Source organism: Pipra filicauda, unplaced genomic scaffold, assembly GCF_003945595.2.
Source record: "Pipra filicauda isolate LSUMZ 115617 unplaced genomic scaffold, ASM394559v2 scaffold127_size2900866_pilon, whole genome shotgun sequence".
Classification (NCBI taxonomy): Eukaryota; Metazoa; Chordata; class Aves; order Passeriformes; family Pipridae; genus Pipra; species Pipra filicauda.
In genome coordinates this window covers 525,164-551,918 of record NW_024103740.1, presented here as the reverse complement: position 1 = coordinate 551,918, position 26,755 = coordinate 525,164, and the positions used below count along the sequence as shown (strand labels likewise).

Here is a 26,755-nt window from a genome sequence, read left to right as displayed (position 1 = left end):
TATTATTTTTATTACTCTTACGCAAAATCCTTCTGAGAGGCAGAAAACTTTCCATTACTTTCAATTACAGCTTTCCATTTACCACCAATCACTTTGAAAGTCACTGTGCCGGGGTGTGTTGTGCAGTCATAGAGGCTGGCAATTACACAGTGTTACTTGTTAAACCCATTTCATCAAACACACGGATTCTTTTAGGGGACAGAAAGGTGCAAAGATACTCTGTGAGGTTGTCTGAAGCAGCAATTGTGAAAGCACATGCTCATGTGAAGTATCACAGTTGATTTTGTAAAGTTTTTCAGTAAATGTTCCTGGAATATTGATATGTGTTCCAAACCCCAGGCAGGTACAAACTCCTCTCAGCTGGTAACCATCTGACACAGTATAATTCTTTTGCTTTGATTTCAGCTTATCTAGAAGGCACAAAGCACTGCACTCCTGAGAATTCTGTTTTGAAATCAAGCACTACACCAAAAATGACTGGTTTAACAGTTTTGGTAAAAGTTGAATGCAAATTGCATTGCAGTGGCAATCTGTACAGAAATCTCAAGCCAGCACAACATATTCCAGCTATGATATTATTCTATTTCCACTGCCACAAGAGATACCATGTAATATAATGCCATATTAACTGACTCCTCTGTACAGCAGCATTTACAATGGGTGGCACTGTAAAGAAAAAAAAGGTTGTAAACTTTATACCATGGCATTTTCAAATTGACAGAAGTGATGATTTAAAGGAACTGCTACAAATATTACAGCTGTCCAAAGATGTTCCAGGCAGCGGAACATTAATACTGGGAGATCATTTATCTGGATAAAGCTTGACATTAACTTCCTTTGGCTGAAAAAAATAAAATCTCTTGAGATGCTTTTCTTCAAACCAAGATCCAGACTTTCCAAACAGCTCAACTTTTATCTAGACTTCCAAACAAACTCACCAGATACTAAGCACTCATTGAGGAAAACGTAGAAAACTTAGAAAACAAGCACAGAAATAAAGGGGGTCAGACCTTTGTGAAAAAATGTTTATACTGGCACGTAGGAATACGTGTAGGAAAATAGTAGGAAAACTTTCCGACTATTGACTTTTTTTTTCAACTCAGATTGTTTCTTGGATTCAGATTGGATTCAGAAGCAGTTTTTGATATCACAGATGAACTGCACTGAGCAGCTGCTCTGGGATGAAGATTAGGCTCTGATTGCTATTTCTCCAAAAGTCACACATACAGACACACAAAGAAGTAAAGGTTAGCAAAGCTTATCATGTCTCATAAATAAGATTTTTCCATAATTTCTTAATTTAGCCAGCTCTGACTGTGGAATAGCATGAGAGATGAGAGAAAGGAGAAGCAAGAGTTAAAACAGAGGTAGTAGTTCTGTCAAGAACAGCAAGCCCACCCATGTTTGGGAATAGCAGGATAATATTCCAATTATACACATTAATTTTCTAACTGAACATTACACTGCGCATGAGGGGATTTAGCTCAGGTGCACACAGCAGGGATAATCTCATTCCAAAAACTCACAGGTTACAGGAAATAACCATGACCCACAACTGCATATTGCAATATGTTCTTCCCCATCTTTTCCTGGCTTCTATAGGACATCTCTGGATTTCCTCTCAAAGAGTAAGATAAAATAAACAGATATAGCCTTTACCATTAATAACATATCCTGCTGTTCTGTGAGGGTGTATTGGTAGTAAGAAGAAAACAGCTTGGAATGTTCAGTTTCTACAAATATGGATTTGATCAGGATTTCAGCTTTGTTTTTCAGAAGATTTCTTAGGACTCTGCACTGCTCTGTGTCAGAGACATTTTGGGATAGAGCAGAGCTTTGAGAAGATGCCAATGTAGTGAAGGGGTTTAGAAGCAAGAAATCAAAACATTACAATAACTGCAGCACGGTGGTTCCTGTGCAACAAATCAATAACGAAAATATGTAAGCCAGAATTTTCCAAACCACAGCAACTGATGAGCTCCTTTTCTTCCCCTAGAGCTGGAAGAGGTCCAAGAAAGTCCAAGTGTATTACTTCCATTTTCTACACTGGAGCATCATATTGAAATTCAGAGGGTGGGAAAGAGGAAAGGATTTATTTTAGAAATGGGCAGAAAAGAAAAAAACGTCAGTGCCTTTCTTCTTTTCAGCTTAATGACCAACATGTGGTCAAATCTGCTTCTTTGTTCTCTGTCCCCCATTTGAATAAACAACTTCCTCCCCACCATAAAACTTGGACAGAATCTCACCCTGATCTGCTGAGCTGACCAGTACAAACACAGTCTACTCTAGGGAATCCGTGATGTGATCAAGTTTTTGTTGCTACCTGATGATAAGATTTCAGTTTCATCACTTACTATATTTATTTCATAGGACTTCTACAGGATTTAATATTATTGCTTGCTCAGCTACAGCAAGTGATGGCAAAAGATTTATTTCAAAATTCTCTTGTACCATTTAAAGAACTTTAATAGTGCAGTAATTTCTGCATCATGACCTGAGTTGACCATGGTATTGAAATTCATAAGGGAAAAGTAGAAGCAGTTTGTTTGTATATGGAATGATGACAGTTAAAGTTTAACCAGAACTGAGTTAGTTCTGGGGACTTTAAAATGAATCTGGACACCACAGGACATGCATATTTATACCTTTGAAGACTAGTTGGTGTTGCTAACTTGAATGTCTTCTACTCAAAAAAAAAGAAGCATTTTCTGGGAGGAGGTCAAAATGTTGCCATGCAATGCTGAACAGTTGAAATTATGGCATTTTCCCCAGAGAGTGTGGTTATTCATGGATTTGTTCAAGCAAAGGACAAATACATTATTTCCAAAATCTTTGTGAAAAACTCAGTCTGACGAGAAATCTCAGGATTCAGTTTTTCCTTTGTAAATGACACATTTTAAAATGAGAAGCTAAACTCTATTTGTCAAAATCTGAATGAGTGACTGCACTTAAAATGTTTTAAAAATGTGAAAATGTGGAGGCAATATAGCTAATGAACCATGCGAAAGCATTTGACAGATCTCAGTTACTTACTGCTGTTTCTTTGGAAGAAAAAAAGAGGTGTTGTCAGGACTGATATACTTGAATAATAGTGGCATTTGTATAGATTTCTTTTTGCATTTCTCAAGCTGTGTTTTATTTTTAAATCTAATGTTATGTAAAAGTATTTTAATTATCAAATTTTTGGGGTTTATATCACTGATTGGAAATCACTTCATATAACTAATGTGGCCAACTCATCCCATACACTGTGGTATCATGCCCTCATACTGTCTTATGGGACTTGAAAAATTACCCCCAGAATTGTGAGCTAAACATTAGAGCTTCTAAGAGGTTGTGCCAGTTTTCTTTAAAATTAAATACTAGTGAAAATAGTTATTTAAAATGTTTCTGAATAAGAATAATGGGGCGAAATTAAGATTAGGGTTAAAGCAAAGGTGTAAGAAAAAAAGTAGGAGTGTTCCTTGAAAACATCCACCAAGGAAATGAAAAACAAATCCCACCTTTATAAAACTACTTGATAGTATAGTGAATTTATAACACTTGGGATGGGAACAGTACAAGAACACTATAATGGGCAAATGCTGCAGTTCAACAATGACACAAAAGATTTTTGCTACTAATTCTTTAGGATTTTAACTGGAACAGAAGTGTTTTTGTTGAATTGCATCGTGAACAAGACAGGACTAAACCTCATGGAATGAAAACATTCATTAAGACTTCATGGAAACATTGCAAAAAGCTTAACAATGGAAATATAACAGTTGGAACCCATGGAAATATAACAGTTGCAGTAAAACTGTGAAGTCCACTAAATGCAAGTCCTGAGGCTTGTATTACTGATTCACCCCAAAAACTTTGAGTACAAGGATCACACATGAGGGTACTACATGATATAATTGCCCTCGGAGAGTCTCTGAAGGTATTACAACAGATTTACTGGACCAATACACACGTCACAGTTACAGTTATTTAATTTCCCAAGCAAGCTTGAGCAGAGCATTCTTATTTGAATAACACTGACAACTTGGAGCTCTAAAAGCTTAGGAGTCATGCAGTGATTTACCTGGGAAACTCAGTTAAAAAGAGTGATTGAAATTTATAGTCAAAACAGTACTGCAGCCAGTTCTGACGGATCCTGAAGGTGTACTGCGTTGTGCTTTGGGCTCAGATCTGGTAAAAAAAGAAGCATGCCAATAGTCCTGTTCTTATTCAGGTCAGTGATTAGAATTATGGCATAATTCAGGTTAGAATAACCTTGAGAGGTCTAACCCTGTGCTCAGAGCAAGGTGAACTTGAATCAATTTGCTCAAGGCCTTGTCCAGTCAAATTCTGAGCTCCCTCCAATGATGGGGATTTCACAACTTCTCAGGGCATTCTCTTACACTACATCTCTAGCAGGGAATTTTTTTGTTTCCTAAGCAGAATATCTCATGTTACAACTTACATTCATTACCTTTGCTCTATTGTTTTTCTCCCCTGAAGAGTTTGGCTCCATGTTCTCTCCACCAGGGAGCTGAACACCCCCTCTTACTCTTTTTTTCCTGAGCTGAACAAACCCATTCCATTCTCTCAGGCTCTCCTCACAGGCTCCTGACCACTTTGGTGGCCCACCACTGCATTCACTAGGTCAGCATCTTCTGCGTATTGGGGAGGCTCAAACTCTACATGGTAGTCCAGCTGTACCTTACAGAGTGTGAAACTCAGAGGAATAACCACTTTTAGAACCTGTGAAAGTCACTGCATCTGTCACAGATTCGCAGGGAGGGCTCCTGCAGCCAGGCCTATGGTGCTTATTGAACAGGAGAGTTGGTGCAGGAGTTTTTGCCTTTTGTCACTGAGCAACAGAATGAGGAGACTGCAACAGAGGAAGAAAAAAGGCTCAAGGTCTCACTTCTGAAACAGATTCCCCTGCAGGAAAACCGGAAGGTCAGAGCTACAACTGCTTCTCAGCTCTGACACCTGGGGTGGAATTCATTTCCTAAACATAGGCTTCTCTTATAATTTTAGACACCTTACAGTGGCTCACACAGCCTCTCGAGCCTGGCAGGTCGACAAAGGCTGATAAGACCTTTGTCTTTCTAGGGAGGCAGCTGGAGGCAAGGCAGGAAACCCTTAATGTGAGAAATGGTGTCTGCAGTGGCACCTGTGGGTACTGCCATGGGCTGCACAGTCAGGGAGGCTGCACAGACCCACTCACTGAGGACACTCACACTTGGACCACAGGCAGCAGCTACAGCTGCTCTGAGCACCTTTGCCTTTGGCACATCCACAGAGCAGGACATGGTGTGGAACGTGGGCAGCACATCACATTAACTGCGAGCACAGACATGTGAGAAACCCCACGGCTCTATAAAGGACATCAAACGTGCAACCCACGATTCCCTGCTCACAGCAAACATCACAGCTACTCACTCCAGCAGAGACAGGAAAAGGAGGGGAATGGCTTGGTCCTAACAGAGATGTTTGGCTTCTTTCCTCTCGCCTTGAAAGGGCTGGTGTAAGAGGGACACTGCCAGCTTGGGAATTCAGCTCTCTCAGCTGAGCCCACGGCCCCAAGCCAGACCTGTGTGTCTTGCACGTTCAGCACTGCTCCAGAACCACATCCTGAAAAGAGTAGCTCATAAGTGCCTTTGACATTTGCCTTTCACAGTGATGTAAGTACTCTGACTATTTGAGTTGCTACTTTTTATGCTGCTTTAAATGACAGTAGTATCAGAACTGTGCTCTGAATACATCAATTTACGAGAGAATGTTACCTCAGTAAAATGAAGACTTCAGAAGGGTGTACAGCAGTCTAAAAATAGTTATTTATTCTGTACATTTACTCTGTGTTACTTATTGTTTATGCTCAGTTCAATACACAGTTTACAAAGGGTGACTCATACTAAACAGTTCAGACGATACGATGTCTCACAGTCTACACATTCCTGAATAAAGCTCCACCTATTGAAAAGCTAAGCAATAAATATAAACACAGAGCCAGAAAATAAAAACTGACCCCCTTTCCTCTACCTCCAACCAGGGAGCTTTCCCTGAGCAACCACTTGATAACTTGAGAGTGGAATACAGAAGTCACAAAGGTGGTATAGACAGATGAGAGAACAGAAAGTGCATCACATATTTATCTGATTGCCACATGAATAACATTTTCACGAGTACATCTCAAGGGAAGCATTTGCATTGTTTGACTCTTAATCCCCTTTGTACAGTACCTACACTGATATTTTTTTCAATTGCACAAAAATTAATGTTTTGCGAGCATTTTAATTTCAGAGTTTTAGTCACTTTGAAAAAGACTTTAAATCAGCTTAAGTCACTTCCTGAATATATTTTTAGGATAGTAAAGCTGAACAGAAAGATGTATCACAATGCAGAAGACAAGAATGTGATCATAACAACTTTCCAGAATTAACGATGCAGCCTATAATGGGTATTATGTGACTATGGTGCTCTGTCACTCCTGGGGAGATACACAAGTAGAATTCTAAAGGCACTGAGTTCTGGATGGTTCTATATAAATGTTGAAAGTCTGGTAGACTTGATGTTTATTTCTTAATCCAGCAGACATTCCTGCAGTGACAGTCCTTCCCCAGCCAATGCCTCTCTCCTGAAGGCATTAGCAAACAGTGGTTCTCCCTTAGCCAGAATGTGTAACTATCTGTTTAGGTGAAGCTGCAGACATTTTGATTTCCCTGTCAGGATCATATTCAAACTCAGCATCTTTTTCAAACAAAACATTCAACAAACAAAACATGAGGGCCAGGACACGATTAAAAAAAAAGACAAGGATCAATGAAACTCTTGAGAGTTTCAGTCCCTTCCCTTCACTTAGTTAATAGGTTTATTAAAAACCCTTCCATCTGAACAGTTGTCTCTCTGAGGTTTCTAGTCATTACCGAGTCACATCATATTAGAGTTTACAAAATGCCTAGGAAGGGATTTTAAAACTTTATTAATCTCCTGGTCCCATCCTTGCCATATTACAGAGGTGCTTAGGGACCGGCAGTCTGCAGTAAAATACAGAACTGGGAAACTGCAGCAAGTTACACTTGTTAAATCCCATCCTTTGCGTTTTGTAACGTGCTGGAACACAATAATGAAAAAGCAGTTAGAGAAATGACATTTAACCTAGTAAGCATGCTGTCCATTCCAATCCTGCAGGAAATTCAGTGTGAGGCATTGGTAGAGCTGCTTTTCCAGAGCAGTGAAAAAAACAGGAGACATTTCTCCTGGCTTTCCTTCTTCATGTCTCAACTATTTGTTCCTGTTGTCAACAAAGTGCATTCAACATATTTAGGTGATGCATATAGAGAAGCACATGGATGCAAAGAGTGCAAAGAATCCCTTCTCCCTCTTTCTGCCCATCACAGGAGAACTAATACCAGGAACAAATCCAGTAAATCTTTGTCTACCGCATGCCTCCTGATCTACTGGGCAAGAATGCATTTTCTTTTTTCCATTTCTTCCAATCCAAATCTGAGACATACAGCCCTATGTTTTCAAGTGAATACTCAGTAAAAGCTCAGCAACAGTTAGAAGCAAAATACATGAGCTTCACTATTCCTGGACCCAGTCTTATTCCAAATCCTGATATTATTCTTTTCTTTCCTCCACATAAGACATAGTCAACTTTTAGCTGTGAATGAGTTATAAGCACCAAATGGACAGATTAGGCTGCTATTCTCTAAGCAGATGCACTTACAAACTCTACTGACCTTTGACAAGGAAATGGATTTTGCTAAGCCACCAGTTACTGCACTCCTTGTGCTCAGAGACACAATAAAGCTGCAATTTGCCTCCTAGAGTTTTGTCAGGAGTTGCTGCAGAATGTCAGGCTGCAGGGCTGTGGTCAGTGAACTCCAGCCCATCCTCCCCTTGCTTTGTTACAGGAGCTGCAAATCTTGCTCTGCAGAGGTTGAGGAAATGCACTTTTTTGAACCTAAATAGTGGGAAGTTAGTCAAGCACATAATTCTTCCCAAAGAGCACAGTGAATATCACAGCAGTGGTACTATAGGAAACACCAAGTGATTTCAGGCAAGAAAAGTGAAAGAAAGTATTTCAAAATGTTGCTCAAACCACAGAAAGTCTGACTGTTGGCACTAACTACAGCAGCGTGAAATTGTATACAAGTATTGTTTTACTCCTGCTTAAAGCACCTTCCATTTTCTTAGCAAATCTAGAGTGGTTTTGACTTCCCTGCTACTTGAAAAGCTCTTTTTTTTTTTTACATCTGTGATACTTATTCAGTTAAATACTGGTAAAAAGAACAGTGAGACAAGAGTGAAAGAGCAAGTGTTTACTAGACTTGGTATGAGGCCGCTTGACCTCTTTCTCCCTTATGGCTTTATTGTTTTGCTTATTGCTGTCCCATACCTCTCTTATATCACCTTTTGCCTTCCAAGAATTTCAAGTGATCCCACAGATAATCCCACTAACACTTGGCAATATTGATCTTGAACTCAGACCCCTTTCCAGGGGCTGTTCAGTTCCAGTTCAGCTGCAAACTTCTCTATTGCACCCTTAAGCCTGAGCAGCTATTTTTAACCTTAAGGAAATAAATGAACATGGGAACAACACAGGTTAGGTGTGCTAGTACCACATGAGATCTGTTGTTAGTTACATTTGTTTTACTTTTTCCTGTAGCATTTCTTATTCTGTTATTTAAACATTCCACAGACAAATTAGCTCTGCACAGTGAACTTGGGGCTCTTGGCTTCCTGCGCTCTTTTGTTCTCCAATTCCTCTGTCTCAGAGTTCTCTACCAGCACCAGTCACCATAGAAACTGAGCACGTTTCAGTGATTATGTTGGGTGTATTATATAAACTTCAGATATAGCAAGAAAGCTTTATGAAAGGTCTGCAAGTGGGCCTCAAAGATGATCAGCATCTGAAAGTCTGTTCCACAGTGAGCCCAGTCTTCTGTGTCCCTGTTATCTCAGGCTTGTCAACCACTGGGACTGGCTCAAGCCCCGCTGGCGAGGTAAAGTGGGATTTGCTGCAGTAGCTAAACCTGCTGGTCACACAGAAGATTGATATCAGAGACAAGAGAAGTGGCTGGGAGCCAGTAGCTGGATCAGAATACTAGGTGGGATATGGAAAACTATCTTAAGAAGTCATCTGGCCCCTGCCTGCTCTGGAAAAGACTGCAGCATCAGCAGAGAGGGAGCTGCATTTGTCAGGATGAGTAGTGCTGTGACTGTCACCAGCATGGTGACAATCCTAAAAAAGGTATTTTCTTGGTGAACATGGGGAAAGCAGCTGCCCCAGCAGTGTTGCTGCTGTTTCTGTTGTCACAGTTGCTCTCAGGGTGAAAGCAGATCTGAGGCACTCCAGGACAGCTCTGGCTCTGAGTGAGCAGCAGCTCTTTGCTGCTGATACAGAAGCTCTGAAGGTCAGGCAGGCTGGGCTGCTATTCTCACTCCTATCTACACTCAGGAGGACTTTTATGGTGATGTCCATGCTACAGCTTCAGTTTAGCAAGGTGTTTAGGCACATGCTTGACTAAGCAGATGACTAATACCACCAACTTCAGGCTCTTCAATGAAAAAAAGCCACAAAGGACCCAGCTCTGCTATTCTTACCAACCTGCCCAAAGTATTTGCTTGCTGAGAACGATGGTGTAACAACAAAACAAATACTGATGTGAATATTAATTGTGCAGTCAGGCACAAGAACTTCATGGATGGGCAATTCCATCTGCTCTGCCAGGACCCTGATGCTGCACATAGGTGCTGCATTCCTGCAACTTGGCAAAAGCTGTAGGAGTAACACAGCTGCTCATATATTTCAGCTTAACAAAAACAGATAATCTCAAGACTATTATTAAAGTAATTTGAAGTGGATGTAAAAGCAATGCTTAATTAATGAGAATGATTCAGTGTGTACTTTTGTGGAATACCAGTCTATACTTATTTTTGAACCATAAGAGGAAAAATGTCAGAGTTGAGAAGTATGTTGCTTAATTCCTCTTGTATGGAATATATTATTTAGAATAATAGGAAGATGGAGACAGAAAAATATATATAAGTAAGAATATATGCCAGTGTTCTCTGGTCAGGCACATGAAACTCTCCCAGTATGGCACAATAGGTGTAGGAACACCAAGCTGATGTGCTCCAAATCTTTTATGAGAAGATGATTCCACATGGGACATTTTAACATTTTCAAGAAATATTTTGTCTTGCACCAACAGCTTTGATTTTTTTTAATATCTTCTCTACATAGCCAGTTTTCCTGAGACCTCTATTGTGTGAGCCAAGAAAATGCTTCACAAACATTAAGACCAGAGGAAATAATTAAAAAATTTTTTTCCCCTCAACTACTAATTCCTAACAAGTTACACAAAAGTTCCATTTCACATGACATTCTAGTCCTGCCATCAGCATTTATGTCCTTCTCTGGGTCAGAATCTGGCTGGCTGCAAGTGGGAGATAGGATTCTAAGCACAGTATTGAAAGAATTAAATACAGAATGAAAGGATAGTATTTCAGTGCAGAATCCAAATTATTCTAAGGTAAACAAATTCTCTTTGTGACCATTAAACATGCATCTGAAATCTCATTGGTAATTAGTCACATTACACACACACTAACCATTTTACAAAATAAAATATCTTGGGGAGTTACACATTTTGATCATTCCTACTAGTGAAAGCCGTTAACGTTCTAAGCAGCTGAATTCAAATATGTGTCTCCGGGGAAGAAGGTACTTCAGATATAGGTTGATAAATTATCCCACCACGCAGCAAAACAACAAGCCCTGGGTGCAAAACGCTGCTAGATCAGTATCTGACATCCATTTTGCATGGGCACACCGACTTCACAAGATCCAGGGCAATGGAAAATGATAGCCAGCATGTGCCCTTAGCACACTGTGCTCACCAGGACAGCCCCCAGCATCTACCACAGCAAACACAGCACTGCAATGGCAAGCACTGAGGATGACTCTTCTGGTGGCAGCAGTAAAAGGGCTGCAGAGCTCCCCCAGACATCCGTGGGACAGTGACAGCCTTGCCACGGCTCCCAGAGGCACAGCAGCCTTTGCTCAGCGGTTCCTGGCAGAGAGGGGGCTCTGGGAAGGGCGAGGGAAGGGCAGTGGGGGGGGGATGGCACCGTCAGCCCCCAGAAGAACGGGCCACCCTGACAGAAGCCAGGACACCTCACTGCAGCTGTGGCTCTCCCACTTATATTTTGGGTGAAACTCCCAGTGCACAGTCCCAGCTGCTCCCCCTGTGCTGGGAAAAGGGGTGATATCAAAAGTTACAGCTGTGTGAGCTGATCCTTCCGGGTGCTTTTCCAAATGGGAGGTGAAGCAATAGCTGGGGAACTGTCCACTCTTTTCTCTAGAGATGGAGGAAGCAGAAGGAAGCCTCTCCTTTTTTGCTTTCCTTGTATCCCTCATTCTCCAGTGTGTGAGATGGGGTGAGGCAGTTTCAACTTAAATTGGACCTTACACTGAATCCCAATGCGATTGTCAGCGAACACAGAAATAAATTCCTTCTAACAGAATAAGTAGGCTTCAGATGCCTGTTTGAGTGCAACGAGCCCCCAAACCTGCCTGCAGGAGTTAGCACTGCACAAGTTACGGTGACGTGGACTCCAGTCTGCCACAACAAACTACTGCAACCACTGAGGCAGATAAAACCAGCTTGTTTACAGCTCGTGGAGGTCTAGTGCATAAAAAACCCCCAACAACTTTTGATTTATACTGCAAGTTGGATATCATATATTTGATATAAACACTGAGGCAAAAACATTGGATGCTTTAGAATCACCTTTTCAAATACAACCAACTATGAAGTACTTTTAGCAATTCAGGAAAAAATTCAGAACCATAGACATGGACTTTTACAACAGATCTGTATGAGTGCTACTGATATCGCAACCTTAAAAATACTTTCCTAAGCCTACTTGTTTCATCCTACTAAGTGCCTAGCAATGATTTCTTGACCCTCTTTTTTTCCTTTATTTGCACTTTGAAGTTAACTGCATTGACAATATCATTACAGGTAACCAGCAGCTTTAAAGATGCAACATCTCTTGTGCAGACATTAATCAGCAGCAAACAGGCAGCAGATGCTATTTGGTCAATATGCAGAAGATGGACAGCTGCCTTCAGCAGAGAGAATAACTGTCTGTGTTACAAAGGAGCACTTATAGGGCCTGAAAAAGGATCAAGAGAAAGTGAAAAATCAAAGCAGGATGAAGACAAAATTGTAAAAAGCCTCCATCTCTTTTTGTCTGTGTAAGGGAAGATGTAGGTCACTATACAAAACTGTGGTGGAAAAAGAGTGAGGAATGAAAAGAATGGAGATGCAAGGCACCGAGACTGGGTGCTGGCAATGCAAATCATCTGAGAATTCAATGAGGCTGAATTTCCTTTAACAACATGGAGAACCCTCTGCATTATGCATTGGGAGACAGAGGGAAGCACAGGGCATAATTCAATTGTACAGTCCAAAGCAGAATAAAGCAACTAGAGGGAGTTTATTGATCTAAAGAGAAAGATAAAGCAGTAGGTGTAGATAGAAACATTTCTCTTTGTTGGTATCATGAATCCAACACATTTACTGACCATTCCACTTAAAGACCCTCTTCATTATCATCCTAACACCATTCTCCTCACACTCCTTACTCACTTTGATGCAATGCACTCTAGAAGCACAAAACACAAGGAAATGTTGATATCACTTTTATGCAGTTCAACAGCCTTTTTATTTGTCTGCCTAATAGGAGGGACTGATTCTCCATTCTTGCTGATGAAGAAGAGGAACAGTAAATGCACATTGCTGAGCAGCAGTAAATTTGACACTCCTGGTTAGAAAGCATGATGCAATAGGGTTATTGATGAGTCCCTCTGGGTTTAGAAATCTTTTAGAACCTCTCTTTTTTGAGTGAAACAGCTCAAAACACAATCTAGTTGCTTGCCCAGACATTTTATCAGTGTTTAAGTGCAAGTCCACCTTTGACAGCATTTTGTCTGCCAACAGTGCCTGTGTCATATGATTCACTAGACAGGAGACAAAAGAAACTTGTCAAAGGACAATGTCAGTGCTTTCTGAGCCATAAAACTCAGTCCTCTCAACAACCTGAACCCAGAGCTCCCAAAACTCTTCCAAGAAACAAATAAAAAATCATTTGCCATTGAATCAAAGCTTGATGGGATTGCCAGAGAGAGTCTGCAAAGTAGAGAAGCTAAATAAGATCAGAAGTTCACAATTAGGCAAGGATGAACACAGCTCACTAGGGTTAAGCTGATTTGCTGCTGTCTTCCTTATCATAGCAGGATTCTCATCACAAAAAATAACCTCATTAGGTAGAGCTCGGAAAAAGAAAAAAGAATAAAGCAATATTCTATTTTTAAAAAGGGAAATGACTCAACAGAGAAGAATAAATCAATGATAGTGTGATAGGCTCAGTCCTGAAGGTATTTTGTACAAGAACTTGTGACAGTATGCAGCACATAAAGCACCTGTGGGAACACACACAGGATTTGCATGTACTGAAAGTGATAAAGAAAAGGGCAAAATAATATAAGTGAAAGACAGGAAGCAGTGCTGGAAGGTGCAATTCTTGTGGACCCCTTGTGATTGGTGTCCTGACGTCAAAACCAGGTCCAAAGTTAGTGTTTCATCTACAGTCTCATTTTTCCTGTGCTTTACACTGCAGGGGTTCCCACTGATAAAGTGGAGGTTTAGTTTCTGCCACTAAAAGGTAACTCCTTAGCACAGAGATAAAGTCCAACAGAGGGTGCTGCCCTAACCCACGGGTCCTTGGGATGGAAACATGCACCAAGTGGGGAGTGTTGGGTTGGACCCATCAGGAAAGGGGTGACTCTGCCATCAATATACAAGGTTTTGTCCTGCCATTCCTGTGCAACCCTGTATTTGCCTTTAGGGCATTGTCTCTACTGGGGAGTACAGTAGGTGAGTTATAACTGATAAGGATGGAACTTCATAAATAATTTTGGCCTTTGAAGCACAGGTGACCTGCCCTCATCCTCATCACTTTCTCCTCTCCCCAGTGCTACTCTTATAAAACAAAATAAAACAAAACTAAACACACAAACAAAAAAACCCCTCTGAAAACCTGAGAATTTCAAGGACCATTTTACTCTGTGGACCCCCAAACAGTTGCATCTGAGCTGCTGGGAAGCTGCATCGTAGCAGGACAAATAAGAGACTGGCAAAGAATAGGAGCACCTGAAAAAGGCTTTAGTTGCAATAAGAGTTGCAAGAAAACATACAAAGATGTGAACAGAATTTTACTTTATCTTTTTTTCTCTCTGCTGAGATGAATTATAATAGAAGTGAAAAGATGAACAGGTGAGAACTTCAATTGTGGCAGAATGCAAGTATTTGAAAATTGAATGAGGGGAAACAGGTAATTACAGTCCTTGTGCATTAGCTGTGACAGCACGTTAATGGTAACACACAGCTCAGGGTGCAGAAACAAGGGCAAAGAACCCAGGTGTGAATATTGCTAGAGAAAGAAATGCTTCAGAAAATTGCCACATGCATCAGTCAACTATTTGCTCAGAACAGATGTATTTCCCACCAAGCCCTCCAAAAGCCCAGTTTGGTTCTCAGAACAGATACAGGAGAGAACTTGCTTTCTCAGAAATTGATGTGAATCTGGACATTTTGTTTCAGAAGTTCTGTGAAGCCTGAACAAACTTTTCTGAGTGCTGCTGAGGAGCAGTATTACAACTGTTACGAGTGCTGAAGTTTCATGTTGCTAAGATGCACTGACCTCTCTCGGGGAGCACACTGATTATCTGATGTATCTTTCAGAAAAGCAAGAATGTAACACAGCTATTTGGAAATTAATATACAGTCCCTTCTGTGAAGAAGTCTCAGATTGAAGTACCATCCTCAAATGGGCATCAAAACCAAATCTGAGGAATTTGCCATTTATTTCTGTCACCTCTAAAATATATGACCTTGGTAATTTATGTGGATTGTAAGTCTTCTACCACCACTTAAGATAGCTATGCTTGGCAGCTAATAGCATTTGGGGAGCAGTTTGTGCACCTTCTGTATCAATGTTATGAAATTTGTAAAGCAGATGGAGTCTCTCTGCTGCTGCAACTTAAATACCCCTGTGTCCCTTATTTGTCAAATACACACACTGCACAAACATCCTGATTGCTTCTGTCATCAAGGAAATCAATAATATCCCGAGTTCTCAGCCAGAGCCCTTCTCAATCTTATTTCTGTGACAGAGGCACATGAACAGAGGCTGCTCACAGGGTCACTGGCAGGTGCTCCAGCATCCTCCGGGTGAACAAATTTGCTCAATAGAACATTTGTCAAGGAACATTTTCAATAACAAGATCATATGAACAAAGAGAGGAAACACCGGGGTTTTACTGTAAATTTGGGTAGCTGAGCAAATGAGATGAAGGTCCAATAGGCGAGTATATTGCCATTTTATGTGCACAGCTCTGTTGCTTCTTGATGGCTCTGCTCTCCACAGCAGAGCTTAAGATTTCCCAGTTGACTTTACTGCTATACTTAACCTACTAAATATAGAGAATACTTGACTCAGATTTGTAGAGTGGCAGTGCACTATTTCTCACAAGACACCCATGCTAGCAAATCCAATTCATGCCCTGGAGTAAAGCCATGCAATGTGTGTGGGGATGGAACCCTGGCCCTGCCCACGGGGCTCTCCCCTGGTGCCCAGCAATGTTTGGAGGGACACAGAGCAGGGACAGGGGCCCCACCCAGATACCCCCAGCCACTGACCCCAGGGACACTCTTATTCCATTACGTGAAATTTCCCTCATCTAATTCCAGTAATGACATTTCCAACATTTCTAATTGTATAATTATCCACTAGACTAGTGACAGGGGAGGGTTGTTTTTAATTGGATGGTAACTTTTGGGGGATTTATTTAATTGTGATTAACATTTCTCACTATAGTAAATATAGGTTTACTGAAGCAGTTGGTTTTTCCTTCCTTGGAGAGCTGAGTGTTCTGCCTCCCTAATTCCACCTCCTAGAGATCCCCAGTAGGTGTTTCATGTTTGTCCTTTTTGGGGGGGAACACCAGGCAAGTTGTTCTACTTCACACATTCCCTTTGGGATGTAACAATATGGACTGGCCAGGGAGGTAATTTCTGCTCCTTGGGAATCTTGAGAACAGTTTGTTCTACCTTGCTTTGGTTGGAGCAGCACAGAAAGGAGTAGCACTGCAATGACACTCTTTGATACATATTTCTCAGAAGAAACCCTTATTGTGGTAGAGGGATATGTATGGGAAGTACTCTAATCACAAGAATTTGCAGGATTACATGTTTGCTTTTGACATCAGGCCCATGAACTCTGGCCTGTTTCACACCTCTGGACCTATGCAGCCAGTAAAACCCCTCTATAACTGTGAGCATGAGATATGATTCTTTACTGACATAAATTTTTTCACTCAAAAAAGAAAAAATAGTTCTTAAAAGCACTTAAAACTTGCCACAGCCTTCTCTTAATTATAAATTAATGTGTTTTTTTTTTTTTTCCTGAGGAAGTTTCAATGAAACAAGCATTATATCTAAGCTTCTTTTGCTTTTCAACTGTGGTGATATCAAAACACACTAAAACACCGGTGTATCTTTAACAAGTTGTAGCACTTTGCTGTTCTGTACTTTTCTTTAAAAATGACATGAAAAAGAAAATATTAATGTCTTGCTTAAAGCAGTTACTATGCATTAACAAAATCACTATTCCAAAGGACTCCTTTGTTAATGCACCTTTAGGGAGTGCAGGTGGTTAACAAGGTAACAACAAGATTTTTCAGATTTGGGCTCTGTTGGAGCAGGAGTGTTGATTCTGTGTTAGCTGGAAAAACACTACATAAATACATATCTATATATATATAGATAGATATATATATCTATATATCTATCTATATATATATATGGCAAAAGTGACAACAAAATACAAGAGATGCCCATAAAGTAACATATGTGATATTTTTGTGCTTTTCCTAATTCAACTGATAAAAAGAAAGGTGATCATAAAAAAATGCAGCCATTAATTCAAGCACATAAGCATAGAACATTCTGCAAAAAAAAGCTTTAGCTCCAACAATACTGTTCCTCCTGTCCATCCATTTCTCCAGTAAAGAAGGAAAACTCTTTATAACTTCAAAAACAATTGTCATATTGTAGGCTGTTATATTAATTGTTATTTCTTTGTTAAAGTCTAGCTACTTAAAAACATTCGTAAAGTTATGTACCAAAGGGTAATGTAACCATAACTCAGGAAATAAGTTCTGCTAGGAATTGTAAAAGCCAATATTCACTCAGATAAACAGCACTGCTCTGGGATTCAGGGGGGGATATTTGCTCATAGGAGCACAGAGCTTGAAGGCTTCCAGGGCACTTGGAGGGAGTGCTGACAGAGCCACACTGAAGCTGAAGATCAGCAGTGCAAACACCTTGCAGACAAATCCCTCTCCCACACAATCACTGCCTGATCAAAACTGTGAATCAACCTCTGACCACTGACACAGCAGAAGGGCCTGTTTTTTGTGTTCCTAGTTTGTTTGTACTCAGCTTAGGGGAACTGATAACACATCTGTCTACCTGTGAAACAAGGCACTTTTTCTAAAAATAATGCAAAAGCCACAAAACACTTTTCTTAACTCAGGGAACCAATACTCAGCATACAACTGTAGGTACTTCGATACTGACACACATCTCTCCAACACAAAATATATGTTTGCCAATAACAGATTCCAAAAGAGCAGCAGGGCTTTCCTCTCCTTTCAGCCTGGACTACTGTGGATAATTTCTAGTCTAGAATAGGTGGGGATGGCTCACCATTTCCTGATCTGGTCAAGTACTTCTTAAGCTCTTATGAATTATTTAGCAGGGGTTTAAAAATTAAAGCATCTTTGCTTTTCTAGACTAGCAGATACCTGACTGTAGCGTGCCACTGACAAGCAGGAGCTGAAGCAGAGCTGAAGGAGCTGCCCTTGTGGAGCTCACCGTGTGCAGTGCAGAGGCTGCCAGGAGGATGAATGGCACCAGTGGGTCAGTCCCTGCTGGGAGGACTGGGGCCATAACCCACCTGTGCTTGCAGCACTTTGTGTCCTGTGGCTTTTCATCTTCACAGCTTCCCCTACTCCTCTGTAGAAGTCATTAATAATGGCTGGGAAGGCTGCTAGGTTTGCTTTTTTCCTCTTTTGGTAGGAAAAGATTCACAAGGAGCAAAGGTCAGTCAGCTGGGGCACTTCTTGCTTTTAAGCAGCAAGTATTTTCACATCCTTCCATCCAAGTACATAAAGCAGCAGCCAGACTTAAGCAATTAAGCTTCATTTCAGAAGTAGTTAGGTGGTTCAGAAAGAAAGAGGTTATCTGAAAAAGTGCCTGTGGACCTGCCCTAGAAACATGCCCACAGACTATCATACAACAGAGAACTATTAAAATACGTGGATTTTTGTCAGAACTTTCCCTTTGACATATAGTAAAGAGAAATCAGGTAAACAGTTTACAAAGAAAACAAATTTAAGAGAAAACAGTGAAGAATAAAGAGGAGAGATACCTGGTTTATAAACTGCCTGTTCCAAAGTGAATCCAACAGTTGTGCTCTTTTAAAATCTGGTTTGGTTGAAGCACATTGCCATCATCCTGCCCCTCTGCAGTCTTGGCCTGTGAATAAGCACACACATAAAAAACTATACTTCTCACTCTCCCCTCTTCTGACAGCCAGAAGGGCTTGTTTTTTATTTCAGAAAAGGTAGCATATTGTTTAATGCTGAATCTTATTAAATACTTTGTAAGAAAAAAACTGAACTGAGTTTGAAGCTGAAAAGATAAAAGTTAAATTTTAGAAAAAATGCAGGTTTTACACAACATGTATTAATGGAAAGGTTGGTCACACATTGACATACCCAGTTCCATAACCAAGATAACCTGATCTTAGATAAAGGAACACTGTGCTAGAACACACCCATGGAATTCCAAAGAATGTATCTTTTTAGTTTGGCTAAGACCAAGTGATGTATAAAAGTATAATGATATGAGCCTAAGAGCCTTTCCCAATGGAAAAACTCATAGAACACCTCCCCCATACAGTCACTCATCCGACCAAGGAAAAGCAAAAACTCTTGTTTAGCACATCTTTGTCGTCATTCTGCAATATTTCTGTATATAGTAGCAAGAATCAAGGCTGCTATTTTTTCCTTTACGATGACACCAGCTTGGAAACTCATCTCTGTTCAAGCCAAGACTCTCCAGCAACATGCATAAGTGATTTCTCTGGGGTGATACAACAGACACCAGAATTGACAAAGAACCTGTTCAAGCTGTACTTGGGAATTGATACGTAGCTGTGCCAAAAGGAGAGAAACATGGTCCAGAATGAATGTGAGAACAGAATCTGAGATCCCTTGGGCTGCTGCCCGTGAGTTGAGCCCACTCTGTGTGAGCACCAAGCAGGTTGTGCTGGGAGAGTCCGTGTTTCCATTGCAGTCTCAGGTAGAAAATGGAAATTTCCCACCACTGAACTAGTTACAAATGCAGCAAACCAAACCTTGCACTACAGCATCCTGGTCAATACGAAATAACTGTGGATGTCAACAGAACTGTACCTGATATTAGAAGGGGGAGTATTTGACTCTGATTGCTTTAGAAGAATCTCAGTAATGGAAGGAGCTCAGACACAGAAAAGGAGCTTCATGAGAGAGCACTGTTCAGTGAGCCTTTTTAATATTTAAGGACATTTCTCTTCTGGAATAATTTCTCAGGACTTCTGTTTGGTTTTCAGGTTTTGCAATAGAAAGCTCCCTATCTTTTCCAAGCCTCAAACTTTTCCTAATTTTCTGCTGTGGGCCAGGCAGTGCAATAAAAATGGACAAACCCTTTTGTGTACAGCTGAGTATAGGGCAGAAGAGCTACACTTTTCCCCAACATGCCTTCCTGACCCAAGAGAAGGAATCCACACCAACTCCATGCCCAGTGGTGGCAGAAATGGGGCAGGCAGAGCATTTACCCAAGGATTAAAGCTGGGTAATGCTTCCAGGCACATACATATGCTTTCACTGAAAAGTAAGATGCTCTCTAACATTGTTTGTCCTCTTTTAACTTCAGCAAAATATAGATGTTACAGGGGAACATTTTCAAGGAGCGAATGAGTTGTGCCAATGAATCTCAATTATTTGCTAATGAGATGTGTAATTCCTAAGTACCATTTTGAAAATGTACCTCACACTGTTTGAATGTACCCCTGTGTTCTCTAAGGGTGAGGCAGTTCCCCTGAACCTTGAAATGAGCTGGCAGAAGGAATGTTTTCCTTCATGCTTTCTGGGAAAAACCTGAATCACAGAGAGCTACACCAAAGTAACAAGCAGTGTAGGCAGGGAATGATTATAATGGTGTGAGGCTGAAAACTTTATTTTAGACTCCTCAGTAATTGCAACAAAAAAGAGAATCTCGCTGACATGAGGCAGAGAAAAGGCAAAAGTGAATGTGCTGCCATTGATGTGTTTTTAAATGGAATGGACAGTTCAGAAATGGAATGGTTGTGCACAGCTGGCAAAGCATGGCCAGAAAAATAATCACAGAAAAAAGGGAAGGGGAGGGGAGAGTGAGGGGCAGAGAAAGAGAGGAAGATTACAAGTAAAATCACCACAATGGAAATGCAGCTTTGAAATGTAGGAGTACTAAGGTGGAAGACACACGATGACAGAAAAGATAACTAAAGGAGCTAGAAATAGAATCAAACAAAAATAAAGTAATATTACTAAGCAATCTGACAAAAATTATTACTTTGCTTATTGGTTAAGTGGGTTTGCATAGTAAATATAGTTGAAACATTTTGGCCTTGCAATACCAGAAAAAGCCAACAGCACCTAGAAGCTCAATGTGGCTGCTATCCACTTCATTCAAAGCATCTTCTCTTCTGATGTGTCACTGGTGCTAAAACAGCATACCCAAAAATGGTAGCAATCACAGGAAAAGTGAGAGGTCTAATAATTAATAGCAGTGATGTAATTACATGATGTCTGTTTCTTTAGTAAGAACTAAAATGTCACCAGGAACAAAGGCTTTGCAATAGACTGTTTAAACGAGTTAAATAAGTTGAAAAAAGTGTGCTTAGAAAGAAACTTCTGAATATAAGCTTCAGGGGTAACTGTAGATGGCTAGAACAATTTCTTCAGTACCTGCACTACCCCAAGCACTTCCTACTTCTGAACACATCCTCTCTCCTGGAGACCTCCAGTTGGCTTTGGAGGTTACCCTGCAGAAGTTTTCCAGAATCGTCAAGAGAGATTTTGGGAAGTGAAGCTCAAGCATCATCAGATTTGAAGGTATTTGGGGGATGAGGGCAAGATACCCAAAGGAATCTCTCTCTCTGAAATTACAGCTTCCTTTCAGACTCTGGTACATCATCATGTCAGCCTCATGCCAGTTCCCCACTCAAAGTTGGTCTAGAGCACTGTAACTCTGTTAGAGAAACAGAATTGCTGGGAAACTTGTCTCCTCTAATTCACATTAGTCCAAATCTGCCCACACAGTAAAATTAAGTAATGATATGTTTTTAAATTGCATGAAAGGGAAAAAAAAATTCAAAGTTGCACTTGTGAATTTGGAGATGATAAATGCAGTAGATTAAAATGAAAATCTATTTATCCTCTTCTGTTTGCCATTTGCTAATTGTTCTCGCACCTGTAACGTGTCCTGGCAGAAATCTGCAAAACCAAATTCATGCCTGTTTTCTCACAGTACCCTTTTTGAAAACAAATAACTATCTGTAGGGTTAGCTCTGTCCCTAGGGCTGATTAGGAGTTAAACTATGCTGAGAAGTTATGTTGGTAAATTACAGCTATTGTATGCTATTAAATATCCATTACCAGGATAAGCTGCTTCCTACCACATATTTATTAAGGTTAATTTACAAGGTGTACTGAAGGAATTACTGAACATTTAAAAAATGTTAATAGCTACAATTACTAATAAATCATCCTGACAACAAAAAAGTCCCTCCTGTTCTTCAGTAGGACCACAAAGTTCATTAAGTCTTCCCAATGAAACTCTGACAGAAGCAGCATTAGTGTTTTTCAGCTCTTGCACAGAAACAGAATGGTCTCAACTGCGCAGGGATGCTGGACAGTCTCAGCAAGGTAGTTTTCCTATATATAATGTGCTAAAGGGTCTCTCCCCTATGTCTGGCTGCCACTTCTGCCTGCATTTGGTGGTATTTACTGCCTTCCACATTCCCAGTTCATATCTGTGGAACAGGGGAAACCAGCCTGAAGGAAAGGCCTCCAGAAGTTAGCTGACAAGTAATGGCTTAGGAAATTCCAATGTCAAAGGTAGAAACTCCATTGTCAGAGCAGATTTCCAGTGTTTATTCAATTTACACATGATGATTTGAGGACACGGATGACTCTGCCTTTTTGTCATTTACAAGCAACCCCCCAACACCTACGATAGCTGTTCACAAGAAAACACAATGTCAGGGAGCTATTTTTTCATTTTCCTGCTCATTTTATTCTTCCTTTATTGCTGTGACCTTTGAAAAACATTATTTGTGTGGTTTTCATTGGATCCTTCATGAGTTGTCTTCTCATCTGCTTCTCTTTCCTTCCTGTTTCCTTCTAACTCTCTACACAACATTGTCAGTGGGTGCATTCCTCAGATTTCTCTGTTGGCCTTCCCTCGAAACATATTTTCCTAACATTTGGTTCTCTATTAGCCCATGTCCCTTAACACACTAGTAATATGATTAATCAGCTACTGATCTTTTTCTCCTGCTCCCTTTACTAAAACATTTGGAAGCCTATTCTCTGCTGCCCTGGTGACCCCTCTCCAGCTTGGGGCTGGCAGCTCGAGTTGTTCTTCCTACGGTAATTCATCTTCTTGCTTTCCATGCACAGTTACTAACAAATCAATCAAACTCCTACAGCTGAATTTAGCAGAGGCCTCGGACTGCAAGTTACACTATTTCAAATTGTATCAAGAAGGGACATGCAAAAAAAGAGACAGAGCTGTTCTCTCATTTTGTTTAAATGGAAAAACCTATTTATTTAAGTCTAAAATTGCCTGTCAATCAGACTCACACTTAATAGAAATACCACCGTTTCTTTGGTGTAGTAATACCCAAATTTACCACTAAATTTTTGAAGGGTCTGGGTATAAGGATGAAACCCTGGGATGAAAGCATTATTATCATAAACTTGTTAAAAAACTGGTTATAAACAATCAGGGAGTGTGCTGACTACCAGCACATTATGTAAATATGGAAAAAGAATTACATTTTAGGTGGGATGATTATGATAGGTGACAATATGTTTCCTTTCTTGTCATCAGTCAAGTCAAAGTAGCAGGGAATTCAACATATTTCACTGTAATATTAGTACACTAGCATTAAGAAACCATTAAATAAAAATATTTCTCTGAGGTATTAATTAGAGAGGCTTTGGTTTATGCTCAGAAACATTTTTATACCTTTTTCAGAAAGGTCATTTCATGAAGAGCTGAATGCTTGCAATTCTGGGTGTAAAAACCTGCCACTAAGGGGGAAAGAAGCTAAATGGAAAAAAAAAAAAGAAAGAAAAAGGTACTTTTCATCAGCCCTTCTACAATGTTTCTTCAAACATACGGCATGAGGAAGAAATAAATGCAATTCTTCCCTGCCTCCTATCAGCTATTTGTAAGGACAAAACTATGATCTCTGAGAGACATAGGAGCCTTTTGCTCTTTGCAGGCATTCCCAGTGCCCCAGCAGCCACAGAGAAGCTGCATTTCCTTCCTTCCCCACAGCACCCACTGGAGCTGGGCAGCCAGGCAGGGACAGAGGACGTGGTGTACGACCAGTGAACCCGACACGGGCCGGGCAGCGTCTCCTCTGGGGCTTCCCCAAAGCCCTCCTGTGCTCCCTGTGCTGCCTGCTGTGGTGCTGCACGGCTCCCTGCTCTGCCAGCCTTCCCTTGCTCCTTTTAAAGAGAAGGGGAGGAAGGGAATTGAGCAAAATGTAGTTCCACATCACTGCAACAGGCACAATACTTGTTACTGTGCCTCTGACCCCACCAAAATAACTCTCACACTCGTTTTCTTGTGAACGCCAGCTGAAGAAAAAGCCCAGCTGGCTCCCTTCCCACTCAGCCACCCAGTCTGTGCATCACTGAACCAATTTGCTCCAGCAGACTGAATCACCCTCCCAATGCCCTGGGTGAGCCACGAGCGATTCCCAGCCTTGAACAGGCCCCTCTGCCACTGCTGTGCTTGTGGTGGGATGTGAGGATCCAAGTGGCTCTGGAGCCACATAGCCCAGGGCTAGGAGGAACCCGGTAATCCCCTGCTCTGCTCCCCAGAACTCTGCCTCTGGGGAGCAGAATTCTGCCAAAATACGACACATCCATCTGCTGGTTCATCCCAGCCCTCCTGGGCTTTCCCATGGGCTGCTCTGTGGCACGAGGATGCAGTTCACTTCCAACCATCCAAGCACAGTCACTGCTCCCTGTGTCTGCAAAGGACTCCTGTGGGCCTGGGGCAGAAAAGCTGCTCTGGTCCAGGGGATGCCAGTCAAAATATACTGAGAACATTTATACAACGTGCAGCTAAAACCCACTCACCATGGGGGCTCTGTGTTCACTCCATCCACAGGAGAGAACCTCACCCCTGGGGCACAGTTGGTGCATTTTCACACTACGGAACAGGAGAACAGGGAGGAACTTTGACTGAGCTACCGACAAAGTGCAACACTTGGGGATTCAGTGCCACTCCTCCCTGTCTCACTGTGTCCCATCCCCAGTGTAACACTGTGTTTCAGAACAGCACATTGTTTCAGAGCAACTCCCTGCAGGACGTGTAAGTCCAGCTGTAAACAACCTCTGCTGCCTCTGCAGCGTGGCCACCACAGAAGCAGTGTTACATTAGCTCCAGAAAAGTAATAAAGTTTAATGATCCAGTTATGCCTTTCTCTTTTATGAAATATAAAAACAGGTTTTTATAAAGACAAAGTACTTTCTCACCTACATAAGCATTCTTTGGAAAAGAACTGACAATAAGTAGAACTAGAAAACTAGATTCAGAAAATCCCTTTCTAGTTTAGAATATTCCTCATGACATTTTTTCTTGATGATTATTGTCATTATTTGTTTCTAATAACAACAGGGTCCTGACATGCCCTTTCACACATTTTCAAGCAGTAAAACTTGATTTGAAATATTTAGTTTCTTTCATATTTATCTTTGTCATTCTCTGCTTGGAAGAGGCCTGGCTGGTCTGAGGGCTTACAGTATCAGACAGTCTGTCACTCCTCATGTTTCCTTCCTTTGTCACAATTTAATATATTTTGTCCTGCTAGCTGCCATGAATTAGGAGCTCAATTTGATTGGAAAGGAGTCCAAATTGGTGAGCAAGTGGCATTACATAATGACCAGCTACAGCTGGAGTCTGGATTGCTCCTGTTATTGAGCTCTATAGGTAATAAATGTTTTCTTATTACATCTCATCCCCTTGACTGCAGCGAGCAGCAGTCGACACTGGTGTTGCTTATAAGCGTATAGATCAAAGGTGTTCTTCTCACTCCTGGTTACATGTTTGGGTGTGTGCACATGAGCAGTGCATCTGCTCCTCCTTCCTCCACCAGCTTGGCACAGTGGGATGCCTGGAAATGAGCAGAGTCTGGTTTTGTTCAGGAAAGCAACAATAATTGCCAAGATTACTTTGTCATTAGCATCCTCATTATCTTAGTCATGTCCACAGGATTTTTTTTCAAGCAGTCTTTTGTTTGTGAGGAAATAGATGTGACCAGGCAGCTGAGAACTATGGGGGACAGTATGAGACCAAGACTGGTGCTTGTAAAAAATCAAAATGAAGCCTCTGCTCATGAAACAGATCAACCACAAGTCTGGTGTCTCTTTGTGACAACTGAATTAGAGACATTTTTCAAACAGTTCATTCCCATATAAAGGCTAAACTTGTAAAGGTCAGCAGAATGCTGAGTTATTTCCTGCTAAAATGTCGGTTGCTGAAGGATGCTTTTCCACTGCAACTAGATTTTCAAGAGATTTTGCTACTTCGTTTATACAAATTTTCTTTTTTTTCTGCTTATGCATTTTCCAGGGGAACATGTTCTACACTTTGGGTTTGTTTTAGAGATAGTAGTTGTAAGACAGAGAAATTCTGAATATATATTGTTGCTCAGTAACAAATGAATATGCATCCCCTTGTTGTTGTTACTACCAGAAAAAAACACTACTACTGTTAAAACTAAGTAACAAAGTCATGAGAGCAGATTATGCTTTGTGCTTGGAAGGGTTTTGAAATTTCAGAATTTGGTTTCCTTCTGGTTTGGATGGAAACTAAGGATTCTGGCACTCTCTGCAAAGGGCCAGTCCAGCAGTGAGGCTCTGGCTGTCCTGCCCCTCACGGACAGGACGCAGCTGTGGGGCTGGGCAGCCAACGGCTGAGGAGCTGCAGCCTGCAAAGCCAAAATCCCAGGGCCACCTTGGCCAAGGGCTGGAGCCACGTCCCCAGCAGCTCCTCAGACGTGTGGCAGAAGATGAGGGAGCTGGGGAGAGCTCTGAGCTCTCATTTCCCCCCCAGCTCACTGGGCAGGAACAGAGGGGCCTGGCAGATAAACTGGCAGAGCCTGATCAAACTTTCCCAATGTGCTTTTTTCATTGGCCTTTGGTTAAAACCAAAGTGCCCCTGGGTAATGCTTTGATCTGCACAAATCAGCGCTCTCCAGTCAAAGCATTTCCCACCAGCTTTAGCTGAGGCTCCAAAGCACAGATTCCACG

The 26,755-nt window shown here is 41.2% G+C and overlaps 1 protein-coding gene and 1 long non-coding RNA gene across 3 annotated transcripts in view; one reads left to right on the top strand and one right to left on the bottom strand.

Moving 5' to 3' along the window:
* SHISA9 (shisa family member 9) overlaps positions 1–26,755 on the top strand; it is a 170,446-nt gene that overhangs the window by 104,955 nt on the left and 38,736 nt on the right. The window lies entirely within an intron of this gene.
* The window catches only part of LOC120325012, a 101,069-nt gene continuing 92,855 nt past the window's right edge, over positions 18,542–26,755 (bottom strand). Inside the window, exon 3 of the long non-coding RNA XR_005566772.1 lies at positions 18,542–18,653. This is a non-coding gene — a long non-coding RNA (uncharacterized LOC120325012). The remainder of the gene's footprint in view (positions 18,654–26,755) is intronic.